The sequence below is a fragment of the Nilaparvata lugens genome, chromosome 12 (genome assembly GCF_014356525.2).
Source record: "Nilaparvata lugens isolate BPH chromosome 12, ASM1435652v1, whole genome shotgun sequence".
Classification (NCBI taxonomy): Eukaryota; Metazoa; Arthropoda; class Insecta; order Hemiptera; family Delphacidae; genus Nilaparvata; species Nilaparvata lugens.
Window position 1 is genome coordinate 4088024 of NC_052515.1, and position 15319 is coordinate 4103342.

The window sequence follows — 15319 nt, forward strand, 5'->3', positions numbered from 1 at the left end:
TTGATAATTAATACATTTCATACCTGCATGAAGACCAGGTTCAAAGGAGAATATCACCGAAACAAAATTAATCCTTTATATTTCAAAGCCACATTAACGATACTCCAAAATGAAATACATACAAGGGAGCGCTTGATTAACATATTCTTGATAATGTACTGAGTAATTATTGCATTACTATTGAAAAGTAATGAGGAAGCGAGAGACAAGCACTAGCATTTCAACAGACAAGGAAGAACGGTCGACTGGCGTGTTGCAGGTTGTAGCAAGCCAAGCAAAGCTCTCTCCTTCTACTACTGAAGTCAAAAATGATCAAACTACAAAATGTCGAAAATGTCTGTCCTATAAATTCAAATTGCGACAAAAATTATTCCACTACCTAAAAATTACTTCCCCTTATTGGAGAGCCTGTTTTTAATATGAATACGGACCCCCAAATTATGCTAGGATTTTTAAAAACATTCCCAAAGTTGAAACAATTATTTTATTATTGAAAATTGAATTAATTACCAAAAATATACCATCAACCAGAAGACATGTTGAGGGTGGTTGAAGAGTTTCCCATTTCCCACATTGGGAACAGCTGGCCTATTCTAATCTACAGTTTATTACGGGGGCAAATAATTATTTCTGTGGTGAAATAATCATATCATTTGTGAAACAATCAGGAAGCAGTCTATTGAACTGGTCCCTAAACAAATTCAAGATGTCCTGAATCGTTCAATAATTTATGCAAACTAATGAAGATTATATTCTACAAATAATTTTTGCTACTGGATATTAGTGCGTTAGTTAGTGCGTTTGAAGTATGATTACTAATCAAAGAATACTACAATTTTATATTACTTTTGCTAATGTTCACTTTCTTATTTAAAGCTACTAGCATGTAAAAAAATTAAAATCTTCAATTATGTTTGCTAAACTTTGCAAATCACTGTAGCTGTTATACTGAGGCCCGGTTGCACAACAGCCGGTTAATTTTAACCGTGATTAATTTCACGAGAACCAATCAGAAAAGGCGTTTTTGAAAAGACGGCTTCTCTTATATATGTTCTCGTGGAATTAATCACGGTTAACATTTAACCGGCTGTTGTGCAACCGGCACTGAGACTGTAAAACTGTCAGTCAATTTGCAAGCGGCTTTTGCCAAGTTAGATACTTTGTGTGCAGGTAAACAGGTTTAATTTTAATTATGAAAAATCTTATTAATATGGTCAAATATTCAGAATAAATTTCAAATAATTATAGCATTAACTCTCGGAATTTAGGCGAACCTATATCAATACTGTACTAAATACAATATCTACTGAAAACGGCGGTGAATAGCAAACAAACAAGAATATTTAAAAACGCAGCGCTTTTCTGTGTAGGGGTCATTCAACACAACAGACAACAACTTAATGATAAATTATGCAGATGCAAAATATTATAAAGATAAAAGTATTACAAACCTTGTACTGTACATTCTCAGCAGAAGCAATTACAAACCTTGTACAGTACTCTCAGCTGAAGCAATGCTTTCTATGAAAGCACTCGTTGATCAACATAATACATTTCATACAGCTTTTAGACAACATTTCTAATATCTGACACAATATTGATCCAGAAAAATCGCTTCACATGGAACTGTGACGCTCATATTACACCAAGCCACCAGTTGGACGCCAGAGAGCAACCATTGGCCGCCGAATGTAAAGCAAGTTCAGACACCAGGATTGGTGACCCGAGTGAGACACCAGCCGGCCGCCTAAATCTGGTGTCTCGGCTGGCGACCCTAGTGTAATTATTTATTTATGAAAACTTTATTTTATTTTCTCACGAAAATTGCTTTTATAACACAATAATTACAATATTATTTACATGAGAATAGTACCTAGTAATGAGCACAATAACAACTAATGCCCCCGGACTCGCTCGGACACTGGTGTCTTAATATGATAAGAGACTGTAGTGAGGTCCACGTTATAATGGCGTTGGAGAAAGGTAGGGGAACAGCGTTGCCGATTCACTGTCTTGCCACTACCTTGTATGGAGGATAGCTGATACAGGTACCGGTATATCGGATGTAATAACTGTTCATTCTTGTATAGAATAATCAATATTATTTTATTCGTCAAGAAAATATGGTTTTCAATGATTGAATAATAAAATTTTATAATTGAGATTGAATATTCTGATAATTTAATTATATTTCTACATTGTTGAAAAACGATCTGGCAACGTTACTAGAAAAGGATAGCGTTATCTGTCGAATGCTAGACAAGGTTAGCAACACCAATGTTAATCAAATACTGTCATTATAACGTGGACCTATTTTAAACATGAAATTATTTTGTGGGACATCAGGGGACCTAAATACGGTTCCAAATGGATTCTAAACTAGTATTATGATTTTGATGAAAGATAGAAACTTTATATTTTTGGAAATTCATTGACACATTTTTGAGTTTTCACTGTTAACGGGTGAGCCCATACGAATTTTTCTCTTGTGCAACTAAAATGTCAAGTTTTAGGTTGCGAACCAAAGAGAATAATTAATTTTGATAAAATTTTTTGAATGAGAGTTGATATTGTGGAATTTTTCCATAATTGAAAAAAGACAGTTTTATTCTTGTCACATCCACATTTATTAGACTTGTATACAGGAATGCAGTTTCGAGGTTTGGTTTCAACACAATACTGCAATCCTGTATACAAGTCTAATAAATGTAGATGTTACAAAAAAGAAAGTAATTTTGAAGGTAGGTCAATGACTGCAATGTTTTCAATAAATTCAAGTAATATTGATGGTTTAAGGTGGATTGCAAACCATGGAGAAGTGATTCAAATGCAAATAACTGAACTTGAAAACAAAATCACAGCTATGATATATTAATTTCATATGTAATTTATTGAATAAAAAAAATTGAAGTGTCATAACCACTCGTTTGTTGAATTACAGTAGCGAAATACTAGTATCAGTTGTTACAACATTCTCAATCCATGATCAGCGTTGTTTACTAGATAATTAATAAAAACAATACAGGATAGTTTCCAAGTGATTGTGTCAATTTCAAGTATTTTGAGGCAAGACAAATAGATGTCTATAAATTACATTTATTCACCTTATTTAGAAATAAAATAAAGTTATCAACCACAATAATAGACACAAATAGACATTGAACATTATTTAAGATTATCAGAGCGTCAATTTATTACTGCACAAGAGGCTATGTAATAAATGAAATATCGGCTCAGTTTCTAACACAATTCTACATAAGCATAAATAGAGGAATGGGTATGGGTAAGAAGAAAAACTCATTTAATATTATAAAATAATTCAACGATTATAGTTTTTTACGAGATGTAGCAAGTCACTGAATATTTTCAATTGATAAATGAGGTAAAATAATATTTTAAGAAATCATTGAATTGTCGATAGCGAACAAGCTCTCCTTGGCTCAACGGCGTCTATTGCATTGGAAATTATAAATTCAATAGAATGAAAGAAAATATGTGGCACCCAAAAGCTAACTCAGCTGGCAGCTCCACAACAACACAAAAAAGCCTTCAATTCTGCAGCATTGCATTCGTCATGCCGGCACCACACTCTCGTCAAGTCGCTTGTTAAGTGTCAAGCGGCTCGCTGTATACATATATATGGTGGGATTGAAGGCGAGCGGTGGCATAGTAGCCATCCACACTCTCGCGATCGTCGTCATTCGTAGGCACTTGTCAATAGTGTGGAAGCGGCATGATAAATGTAAGATTTGCAGTACTTCATAGAATGAAGCTACTGTTCAAATCACAAGTTTTTCGGTAGGTTTCATCAACATCACTTAGCTCCACATCACATTCAACAATTTATGAGCACAAGAGCATTATATGTGATCCAGTTTTGTGATAGACTGCAAGGCCTATTATAAGCCTACAAAAAATATTCAAAGCTCAATAGAAGAACAGAATACAATGTGAAGATAGAGAGGTATGTTACAACACTCACCAGCTGTCAACAGCCACACTTGAAGGCTCTGGTCGATGACTCAAGTCACATGAGGATGTCCTCCAGCTCATATCAGCATCGATGCATTGCACTGAGAAATGTTGTCATGTATCTCCAGCCCCAGCTATCAAGAAGAGTTCATCCAGTTCATCCCTAAAGAAAATAATAAAGGCATTGAAATGCTGGAAAATTGACAGTCACATTTAAAATAGATTATTCGATATCAAAAGATTATAACTTGAAAAACGGAAACAATCAGTGAGGCCTATTGTGAGGTCCACGTTATAATGTTAGTGATGAAAGATAGGAGCACAGTTTTTACGATTCTCTGCCTGGTCACTGCCTTCTATAGAAGATAGCTGATACCGGTATATCTGTTGTAAGATTAACCGCTCATTCCTCTTATAAAATCAATTATATTTCATTCGTCGAAAACAAAACATATTTTTCAATAGTTAAATAATATATTTTTATAATTGAAATTGAATATTCTGTCAATTAATTATGTTTCTACATTGTTAGAAAATGATCTGACAACGTTGCAGAGGTAGAAAAGGTTAGCGCTATCTGCTGTGTCGAATAATAGACAAGGATAGCAACACCAATTTTGATCAAATACTGCCATTATAAAGTGGACCTCACTATAGAGGGACCAGATTTTGGTGACCCGGCTGGTGTCTCACTGGTGTCCCACTCGGCCGCCAATGGTTGCTGTCTGGTGACCCACTGGTGGTTGAATGAAATACGAGACAGAAAGCACAACTTAACTGGTATAGTGAGGTCCACGTTATAATGGCTGTATTTGATTAACATTTGTGTTGCTCTAACCTTGTTTATCATTCGACACAGCCGATAGCGCTAACCTTTTCCACCTCTGTAACGTTACCAGATCATTTTCTAACTATGTAGAAATATAATTAGTTGACAGAATATTTTATCTCAATTATAAAAAAATATTATTTAACTATTGAAAAATATGTTTTGTTTTTTACGAATAAAATATAATTGATTAAATATCTTAAACAAGAATGAACAGATGATATTACATCAGATATGCCGGTATCAGCTATCCTCTATAGAAGGCAGTGGCAAGGCAGGGAATCGGTAACGCTGTTCTATATTTCTTCACTACCATTATAACGTGGACTTCACTATAATGAGGGGGCAAAAAGTGGCCACCTGTCCATCGGCAGTACAAAACACTTTTAAATGTATTACAGTTAACATACACGGTTAATTACATTTTGATACAAACATATTATGTAAAAGGGCAAGTATTATTAGTACCTAGTATACATAGGAATTAGGAGAAGCGGCTGGCTCCGTGGTCGCGCTGGGTCAAAACATAGTGGAGCGGCGGGCGAAGGTAGAGAGTAGCGGAGAAGGTAGCTGAGAGTGTTGATAATAGATAATAATGCATGTATCCAAGTGCCTGTCCTCAACTCTAACTTGGCTGCTCCACACGTCTGAATACATGCATTACTTCTAAACACTCTCAGCTACATTCTCCGCTACCATCTCCACCGTTGCTCCATTATCATAGATAATGTGATAAAAAATCATTAGAATCGGAAACCAAAACAACATAAATGTGAGTTAATTGGGACAGGCTAAACAGTTGTCAACCTTCCAACGGAAGTACTTGTAAAATGACAGTTGAATGCACACATTCAAAAAGTCAGAGCACATTGATACTAAATAGGACCTACACCGAAGCATAGACACTGTAAAGAAATTTATTCCATTAAGGAATAAGGATTTTATTGGATCAGTATAAAATGAATAATATTCAATATGTTCAACATACAGCCAAGCGCATCATCACTCCTCGTTTGATCAAGAGCTTGAAGACCTTATCAAATTGATAAGAATATTGTTTGAGAAGGTAAAACCCATCGTTAAGCCTTCTATATTGGGTCAAGGATTAAATTGAAGATTATTTTTATCATAAAAGCATACAATATTCTGCTTTTGCACCTCCATTTGAACACTTTAGCACTAAACTAATTCGTGTGGCTTTCAGCAACTAATCATATAATGATATAACTATTATTCAACGTCAAACTGAGCAGCGAATAAAAAGTGAACTAAAAATCGAAAACACAAAACCCAACCACTTAATATTCTGTTCTAAGTCTTTTGGTGATGACACAAAACGTATGACGAGCATGAATGTGCACACATGTTCAACACACTTGTCCTGTCGTTAGTAGCCACCCTAAGGAATTGCACCTTAAGGGCCTGCCAAGGCCGGGTCGCAATCAAATCAATCAGTTCACAATCATAATATTGAATAATAAAATAATTATAAATTCAAATAAAAAATCCAACTAATTTACCCATGATTCTACTTCTAAAACTAATTACTTTCAAAAACAATGACAGAAGGCTAGCAAAAGGAATTTGTCCTGAGTCGACTCATCACTAATTTGCAGTAGGCAAACTCGATTAGACTGAATATCTGATTACATCTATTCAGTTCATTTTCGAAATGATCTAATGCAAATAAGGATGAGATCAACACGCCTTTTCCCTTCAAGTTTGCAGAATTCTGAAATCACTTATCTAATCTTAAAAATCTAGGTGAGTATGTGTGACACTACAATATTAAACTACTATACATTTACTACCATCTACCCTATCTATATAAATGAACCAGAAAATATAAATATAAAATCTCTTTTCATTGTATTGTTATCATTCATTTTCATAATTTCATTTGAAAATTAGTTATCAGTAATCACTAATAATTAAATTCTTCCTATTTTCTTTGATTGAAGCGCGTCAATTTTAATGCTGTATTAATTTTAATAATATTTATCTATTCAGGCAATAATTACAATGAGGTTACATAGAATCATTTTTATAGAATCATCAGAAAAAATTAATTATCAAAAGATATTCCAGAAATAACCCTCCCAGCAAATCTAATCATTAGGTAAACCAAGTAACAAAATTATTAATTGGAAAGAAATAAGAAAGCCATCAATTGAATAGTAGGCCTATTCAAATAAAAGTTTATATATGTTCAACTAATTGAATACATCTCACAGTAGTTAATCATGAAAGATTAATAATTAACGAGAAGAGAATAAACTCTATATTATAACGAATCTCTTATAGGCCCATAATGTATGGCAAGCAAAAACTGTGTAATATTTAAATAGTAACTCTGAAAATTACCTTCATTTACTATGGATATTTGGATGATTTAATTTAATTTTGAATTACAGAATGAACTGATATAAAAAGTGAAAATAATATCTAGGATATCCGATCTCACCTTGTCTGATATCAAAATGTATTCTGCTTTGCTGTGTTCGTATAAGTCAGTTCCAATACCATGAACTTATTATGAGCACAATTGTTACAAATCACATTTTACAACCGATAAACTTTAGAATCAAACCACACTTCATCATATTCTAGCACTGAATTGAGAATTTTATTGTTGAATTCGACTAAAATGAGCACAAGTTACCACAAAAGACCAGCTTCAACACAAAAGCAGCTGACATGTCGAATAATGAAGGAGAAAGATTTTTGTTCAAACTATCTATTTCAGGAGAACCAATCACAGAAGCCGTCTTTTCATAACAGAGAAATCGCCTTCTCTCATTGGTTACCGTGCTCTTGTGCAACCGGGCCCGGGCCTATCAATGCAAAACTATTCAAAAACCCAATTACAGAAATCATTTCAATTAAACCATAAATTATAGCTAGAAAATCTTTAAACCCACAACACAGTATACAAACAAATGAAATTGGTTAATATCAGGGGAAATATTCAATTCAATACGAAAACAACTCAAGTTGTAACCCCCACCACAACCACTACTGACACGACAGAAGTCACGTAGCCCTCGTTATCAAAAAGATAGGACAACTGGGATCAAAATCAAATATGGATGCCTCCATGCTATCATTTTTTAATTACAAATTATGAGAACATAAACTCAAGACCTAAGACGAAAAAGGCGATAGATGTAGTGAGACTTATGAGAAAATGCATTTGTTATTAGAGGAATTTATGTCCAAATATAAGGGTAAGGTTTTTTATAAGAGTGAGATATATTTGAGTTTAGTTACGGCTTATAACTGAAGAATCATACTATATTTTAAACTAATAAAATAACAGCAAGTACATGGAGGAAGATGAAATGGCAGAAATTGCAATGGAAACAATGTTACAAAAAAATCTTACCTTAACAATGAGTTCTTTCAAACGTTCAGTCGCTGTTTCTAATAATATAGAGCTCCCACTACACTTCAATACTCAAAAATTTTAGCACAAGAATGTAAATAATACTGTAATTGATCAACAAAAATCACTAAACAACGACTAAATTCATCCTTTATCCGACAAAATTCAACAAGTCGACTGGTTTCAACACGAAATGGTCAAATTAAAGATTGAAGGTGAATGAAAGAGGCAATGGAGAAGAAAGAGTTTTTGGGTTCAAGACTCACCCCAAAATTCAACACGTAGGCCATTGAATTAATCACTATTAAAAAGTGAAACATGTTAAGGTGCGTACAGATATATGCGCCGCGAACATAGCATTCACTTTTAATCAGCTGATGCCAAGCTTATTATATCTGTAACTTACCGATTCTGTAAAAATACATATATAGTCAGCTGATTAAAAGTGAATTGCTCATGTTCGCGGGGCGTATATCTGTACCATCTGTACGCACCTACATCCAGAGAGTCTCATGAGTGAACTGCCCCATTATAATAAGCTAAGAAATGAATGTCGCATAAACGGCAAATAGTCAGCAGAATATTTTACACTGTCTTTTATTCGCTTCTTGGACATATTAGACAGACTATTATGTTGGCGAATAATGCGAATTTAACAATTCAATAATATGCAGAGTGTAGATAATATCTATAATATAGACCTAAAAGAGAAAAATTTAGCCTATAAACTTATAGGATAAGAAATTCACGAATGACGGCATCATAAAGTCTGAACTGATTAACTTGAAATTTTGCATAAAGTTTCTCAATTAACCGAGAATGGTTATAGGCCTATTTTAATATTTTCAATTCTTCAAGATTTTAGTAGGTCAAGTTACCAATAAAACCCATGCTGAGCACGGATTATCTGCAAGTATAACATAAAACAAAAAGAGACTGACTAGCCTAACTTGTTTGCCAAGTCTAAATAACTGCATCAAGGTCACGGGTCTCGGCTCTAAATCTAAATTATGAAGATCAAATAGATCTGATTGAATTTATTCTATGCTGGAATAGCAATATATTTTACAAGCAGAATATTAGTAATTGTCAATATATCAATTTACAAAACATTGATTTAGGTTATGGTAAACAAACTTAAATATTATTTCAATTACTTACGGTGCTTCAATAATTAGCTGCTAGACTGATAGTAGGTTTAGCTTCAAATTGTATAGTTCAATTCACACTTAAAATATAATTAAAATCACAAGAGAATCTAAACAACTCAACAGCAAGCAGCAACTGACAATCGGAATCTCAATGTGAACTGCTTCAACTGAACAACGAAGAATCTAGAAAGCTTTCTTAAAGATCCAGGAGGCAGCACTTGCGCCCTAAACGACTTTCTCTCTCGAGGAAATTACATCAAGAAAACGAGAATCATGCGCTGTTTCTTGATGAGCATTACATTTTGCCTTTAGAGAAGTCCGCGTTATAATGGCATGGAAAAGATAGGAGAACAACGATGCCGATCCCGTCCTGTCAATGCTTATATAGACTGTAGCTGATACAGTTTATTGATGTGATATTAACTGTTTATTCTTGTTGAAAATAATCAATAATATTTTACTGAACAAGAAATTATATTTTTCGTTTCATAAAATATTTTGTCAATTAATTATGACGTTTACATTGTTAAAATACGATCTGGCACACAATAAAGAGATAGCCATATTCGCTTCGATGGATGATAGACAAAAATAGCAATACCATTGCTAATCAAACTTTGCCATTATAACGTAGACCTCAATATAGTGAGTATTGTTCAAGTGTATTGATAGAGCTACTTAATGTCCATTATTTCCCTTATAGTTACCCTGTAGATGGCCATGGCTACTTGAAAGTTCAAATACAGAGAATGACTAGCGGACTGGCACCCTTATTTTATATTTTTTTATTTCTGGTACTATAGTCCATACAAATTAGCTGGACTTGGAGGGATATGCGGAGCAATAGAATGGAGGGAGGTCAGCAATTACAGAGAGAATAATTCATAGAAAGAAGTGAAGTTGCCAATTTGAGATTTCCCTTTCAGAGAGGAAACTTCGTATGCGTATCATGAGCACTCACTAGAGATTAGAGAACGCTGGCCGCTTTGGCACAGCAACATCGCCGCCGCTGTATCCCTACATTTCTCAGCTTACCCCCTCAAGTCCAAACTAATTGTGTATTGACAATAGTGATATTCTTTACATTCAAAATTTTGTGTAGGTGAACCTATCAAAATACTTAAACGATACCTTCATTATTTGATTATACTCGAGTATCTAGTATATTAAATAGACTAGTCTTCTTTGGATATAAAAATATTCTCAATAGAATGAAATTAAGTTTTCATTACCTTTGAAAAATCTAGTGAATTTTGTAGTTATTGTTATGGATGGTATATGCACATAGAATACATACATGGATTACATGGATACACCCTATTACAATGAGCGAGCAATTTCTGTATTTATAAATCTGGATATTTATGTTCAACGGATCTCGAAAACGGCTCTAACGATTTTCACGAAATTTGGAACATAGTGGGTTTATGATATAAAAATTCTATTGCACTAGGTCTCATCCTTGGAAAAACTCGCTGAACGTCATTGAAAGGATAATTCATCCTTGGCTGAAACAGCTGAGACTTCGTCGTCTGTGGATAGTAAAAAGTGAGTGAGTGATTCTGTGGAAAATCGCATCCCCGAAATTCATAAGCTGACGTATAGCCAGCTGTAAAATATAGACACGATCATTTTAAGGTGCGTACAGATATAAGCGCCGCGAACATGAGCAATTCACTTTTAATCAGCTGATGCCAAGCGTTTTATATATAATATGTATCTTACCTTTTCTGTAAAAATACAGACACAGTCAGCTGATTAAAAGTGAATTGCTCATGTTCGCGGGCACCTGTATCTGTACGCACCTTTAGAGAATTGTGTTCTGTTTATCAATAAATAAAAATTACGAGCGAAGCTCGGTGCCCTGATATGGCTTTGCAGAATTATCTGATTCTTCTTCATTACTGCTACGATACCGTAATAGAGTTGAATAATCAAAATCAATTCATTTTATACGTGGGAGAATTTCCAAACTAGTCCAATAGGTAGCCCACCGTAGTAGAAAAATACCATCCAGAACAAGGATAAAAAATATCTATAGTGATTTATCCAAAATATCAAAGACTTAACTTATAGTAATTGGTATTGATTTGGTAATGGTTCGAATAACAAAAAATTATGATATGAAACACAAATTTATTACTACAAATGGATTTTACAATAATTACATTAGTTGAAAGTTATTATTGAACAGAAAGTTTCAAATCTGCAAAGAAGATTACAAAATTAATACACTGACAAGTCAAAAAAGCTGAAAGTAAATAAATATATCAATATTCAACAATAAATGGTACGCATGTGCCTTCTTTCGCTTGAGAGAATAGTACTGAAAAAAAATTAATAGCATCTAAATCAAGATTGATGATACAATATTGTAATTGAAACATTTTTCTGAAAATAAAACAAAAATCGGGTCCAATTAAAATGCAAGACCTGTTGAAATAACTTGAATTAAATAAATAGACACACAAAGAGCATGCAAAATGAAAATTAATAATATTATATACACATTTTCGTAGTACTAATATTTTTGTTGAAAAATCCCTTCCTTTTTATTGAGAATCTCGGTCGTTTCTTGACTGAGTGATGGATTGGTTATATTGTATTCTGGAATGAAAACTGATTAGAAAGCTGATTAGGTTCACAAATGATCGAGACCAAAGATTTATCCTGAATTCTAAATTTATTCGAAAATTAAGGTTCGAAGTGACTCTAATATAAGCTACTTGATAAATTTTCGATTTGGATTATTTTACTCTCGAAACCGTTACTGCAAACATTTGCGACATCTCATTATCAACCGTCTCATTACCCAAGTACAAGCCTTGAGCTCATTTGGGCATCATCCTAAAAAGTAATGTTATGCTGTTTAAGCAGAAAACAATATGACTCAAAAGTGAGTTTACACTGTTTAGCAGGGAACAATGGGCTATTCCTCTAAAGTGAGTCCTGTATGGAATTTGAAATAGTGGGAAGATGACCAGTATTGTAATTTTCATAAAGTGGAACAATTTGAAAGACTAAGCAAACAATTGTAAAATGTAAAATTAAAAGATAAATAGAGAATTGGTGGGATGTAAACAGAAAACAACATCGTGTTTCTAATAAATTTAGGAAAATCATAGGGAAGTTAATGATTGTGGTATGAATAATATTGAGACTTGTTGGGTTTCTCGTGTTGCAATAAATATTACAGTAGAACAGATCAAAGAGATTCAAGTTAGAGATAAACATAAGCTTGAGATAAACACAAGCTAGATTAATTACAAAGTACACAATACAAAGAATAATTCCGTTAATATAAATTGTATACAAGTATCAAACATGCAGATTCATTAAGAACAAACAGCATACGACAGATTTGAATTAAAATCATTTTAGACTGTGATGCATGATTGAAATTCAAATGAAAACTTCAACGACTCAAGGACAAACAATCTGAATCACCAACTCATTTCCTCCTCATAAAACTGAAATGCAACAAATATTATAACAATTACACAAGGATTCAAGTAAATAGTATTGCTTTCCAAGTTGTTGTCATACCCACAAACTATATTCACAGCTGATAAAATTCGACGAACTCACAGGATCTGGAATAAAATTTGACTGAATTTAAGTTAAGCACCCTGTAAGCTAATAATTAAATTAATTTATCACTTTCGAAACTTCATTTAAGCTGGATTTTCACATAACATTTAAAATCTAATTCACACGAGTGAATATTGAACTATTACCACCAGAGTCAGTATGAATAATACCATTAGAACTTATGGGAAATATATTTTCACTGTCACTGATGTGTGCGAATCAAGGTTTGTGTGTGCGAGTCGCCAGAAGGAGGTAAAATGCTGGAAATAAAATTTATTAGAAAACAGATAATGCAATCAAGATGAATTTGTTGTAACTGAAAGAAATACTAGAATATTATTTATCAGTGAATAACAGTGTTGTGAAAGTTTCAAGTTTTCTTAAAAAGAGTATGTACGTTTCCTGTCAAATCCATTGACTTCGAATCTCTATTGTGAGGAATAGTTGTCTGAAAAGTTATAAATCCTGCGAAGCTCAGCCAAGTACTCAATATGGAATCTCGATAGTAAGGATATTCTGCAATAAAATGTTTGTAGAATTATAAAGATAAATGATTTTCTGAAATAAAAGTTCAAAGATTAACAAAAATATTAACGTAATTAATTTGTGGAATAAAATTTGTAGAGTTATGAAGAGAAGTAGAAACGGATACACTGAAGAACAATATTACGAAGAGGAATCCTACCGCAAAATCTGAAATAAATATTTACAGAATTAAGAAGATTCGCAGAAGATTAGGCCTGCCATCTCTCTCAGTTGAATACCTATGAATGAAATATTATTAGTTGAGAATTAAAATGTCAGAATGAAGCACACTGAAGAACTACAATTTTATTCTGAATGGTTCAATATATCAAGAGTTGATTTTTGAATGAATATTTAATTTGGATGATTTTCTAGGAGGAACTAATTTTAAAATAATTAGGTGTAGACGAATTTGTGGGTTGAAATTGATATGAATTCTAAGAGTAGAGGATGAAAATGTATAGATTTGATTTAAATTAGATTAGAAGGCGGAAATTTGATGCAGTTTTTATTTTGATGAGGGTGATGCCCACATAAGTTCCAGACTTTTGCAGGGGTGATGGGAAATGTGAAGATGAGTGGACCTACAGCTTTAGGTGAATTCCACCACTAATAATTTAAATTTGAAGCAAATTATTTCACCTTATGACAGAGCCACTCTATTTACTAGAATCGTATGTTTTGAACGTTCAACGTTCTCTAGATAATGACTTATTTCCCCTCAACCATATATTTAAATATTTCGAACTGATATTAATCTAAATTTGGGAGAAGAGTATTAAAGGGTTCACCTATTTTTCCATTTCCAATATTACTTTTATGATAAGTGATTATGAACAAATAAATAAATAAATATATTATAATTATAATGAATGGTATTAGTTGAAATCTTTAGGGATAAAACTGTATTTAGTACTAGGATATAAATTGATTGGTTTAAATCTTGATTTATACATTTATCATCCTATTCTAATAAATTTAGATGTTTGGAACTACCAACAATTCGTACAGTTGTTCTATTTATTAACCTACTATGGAAATTCATAACTAGAGAATTATATAGTTTATGATAGCAATTAATTTCTGAAATGGGAATTGTTGATGTGACGCTGAGCATAACTCTACTTTGAACAATTTATTAGACTAGATTGAGGAACAGAAGTTTTTCGACTATCGCCTGTTCTTTATTACATTATTGTGATGTTTGTGATTCGATAAATGAATTAAAAAACAAATACAATTTCAGCATACATTAATCATGGACTATCATAGGTAACTGACTCCAAGAAAAAATACGGAGAAATAAAATAATTCAAATCTCAATCCATTGAAAATAACTTCAAGTGTGAAAATTGGTATTAAATTAAATAAATATAAGGGAAATTATCATACGTTCAAGAATCGTGAATATAAAGCTGGATGATTGAAGCAAATTTTTACTGAGGATGATGCCCACATGAGCTCTAGGCTTGTGCGTGGGTTATGAAGCTGATGACTATGAGAAATGAGTGGACCTACAGCTTTAGGTATTTAAGACCGCCATCGTTACGTAATGTTACAGATTTTTTGTTCAACGTTGTTTCAGATGGGATGCTTCAGACCGCAGAAGATTCACAACGCAAGCGTAACGTCACTGTGATCATTATTTTTCACAGAAACTTCAGATCAAGCCAACTTTTGGAATTCAGACGGCAGAAGCTGAGGTCTGACCGTCTAATTTGTGCGTCAAAATCGTATAATTATGAAACGTAACACAGTTGTTAGAAAATGTTATTTAACAAAATTCGAAATATGGACAATTTCAGACTAAGCCTGTTATACTCTCTCTTTCTATTATCTGCAGTATTTTAAAGAAATATTTTGTGT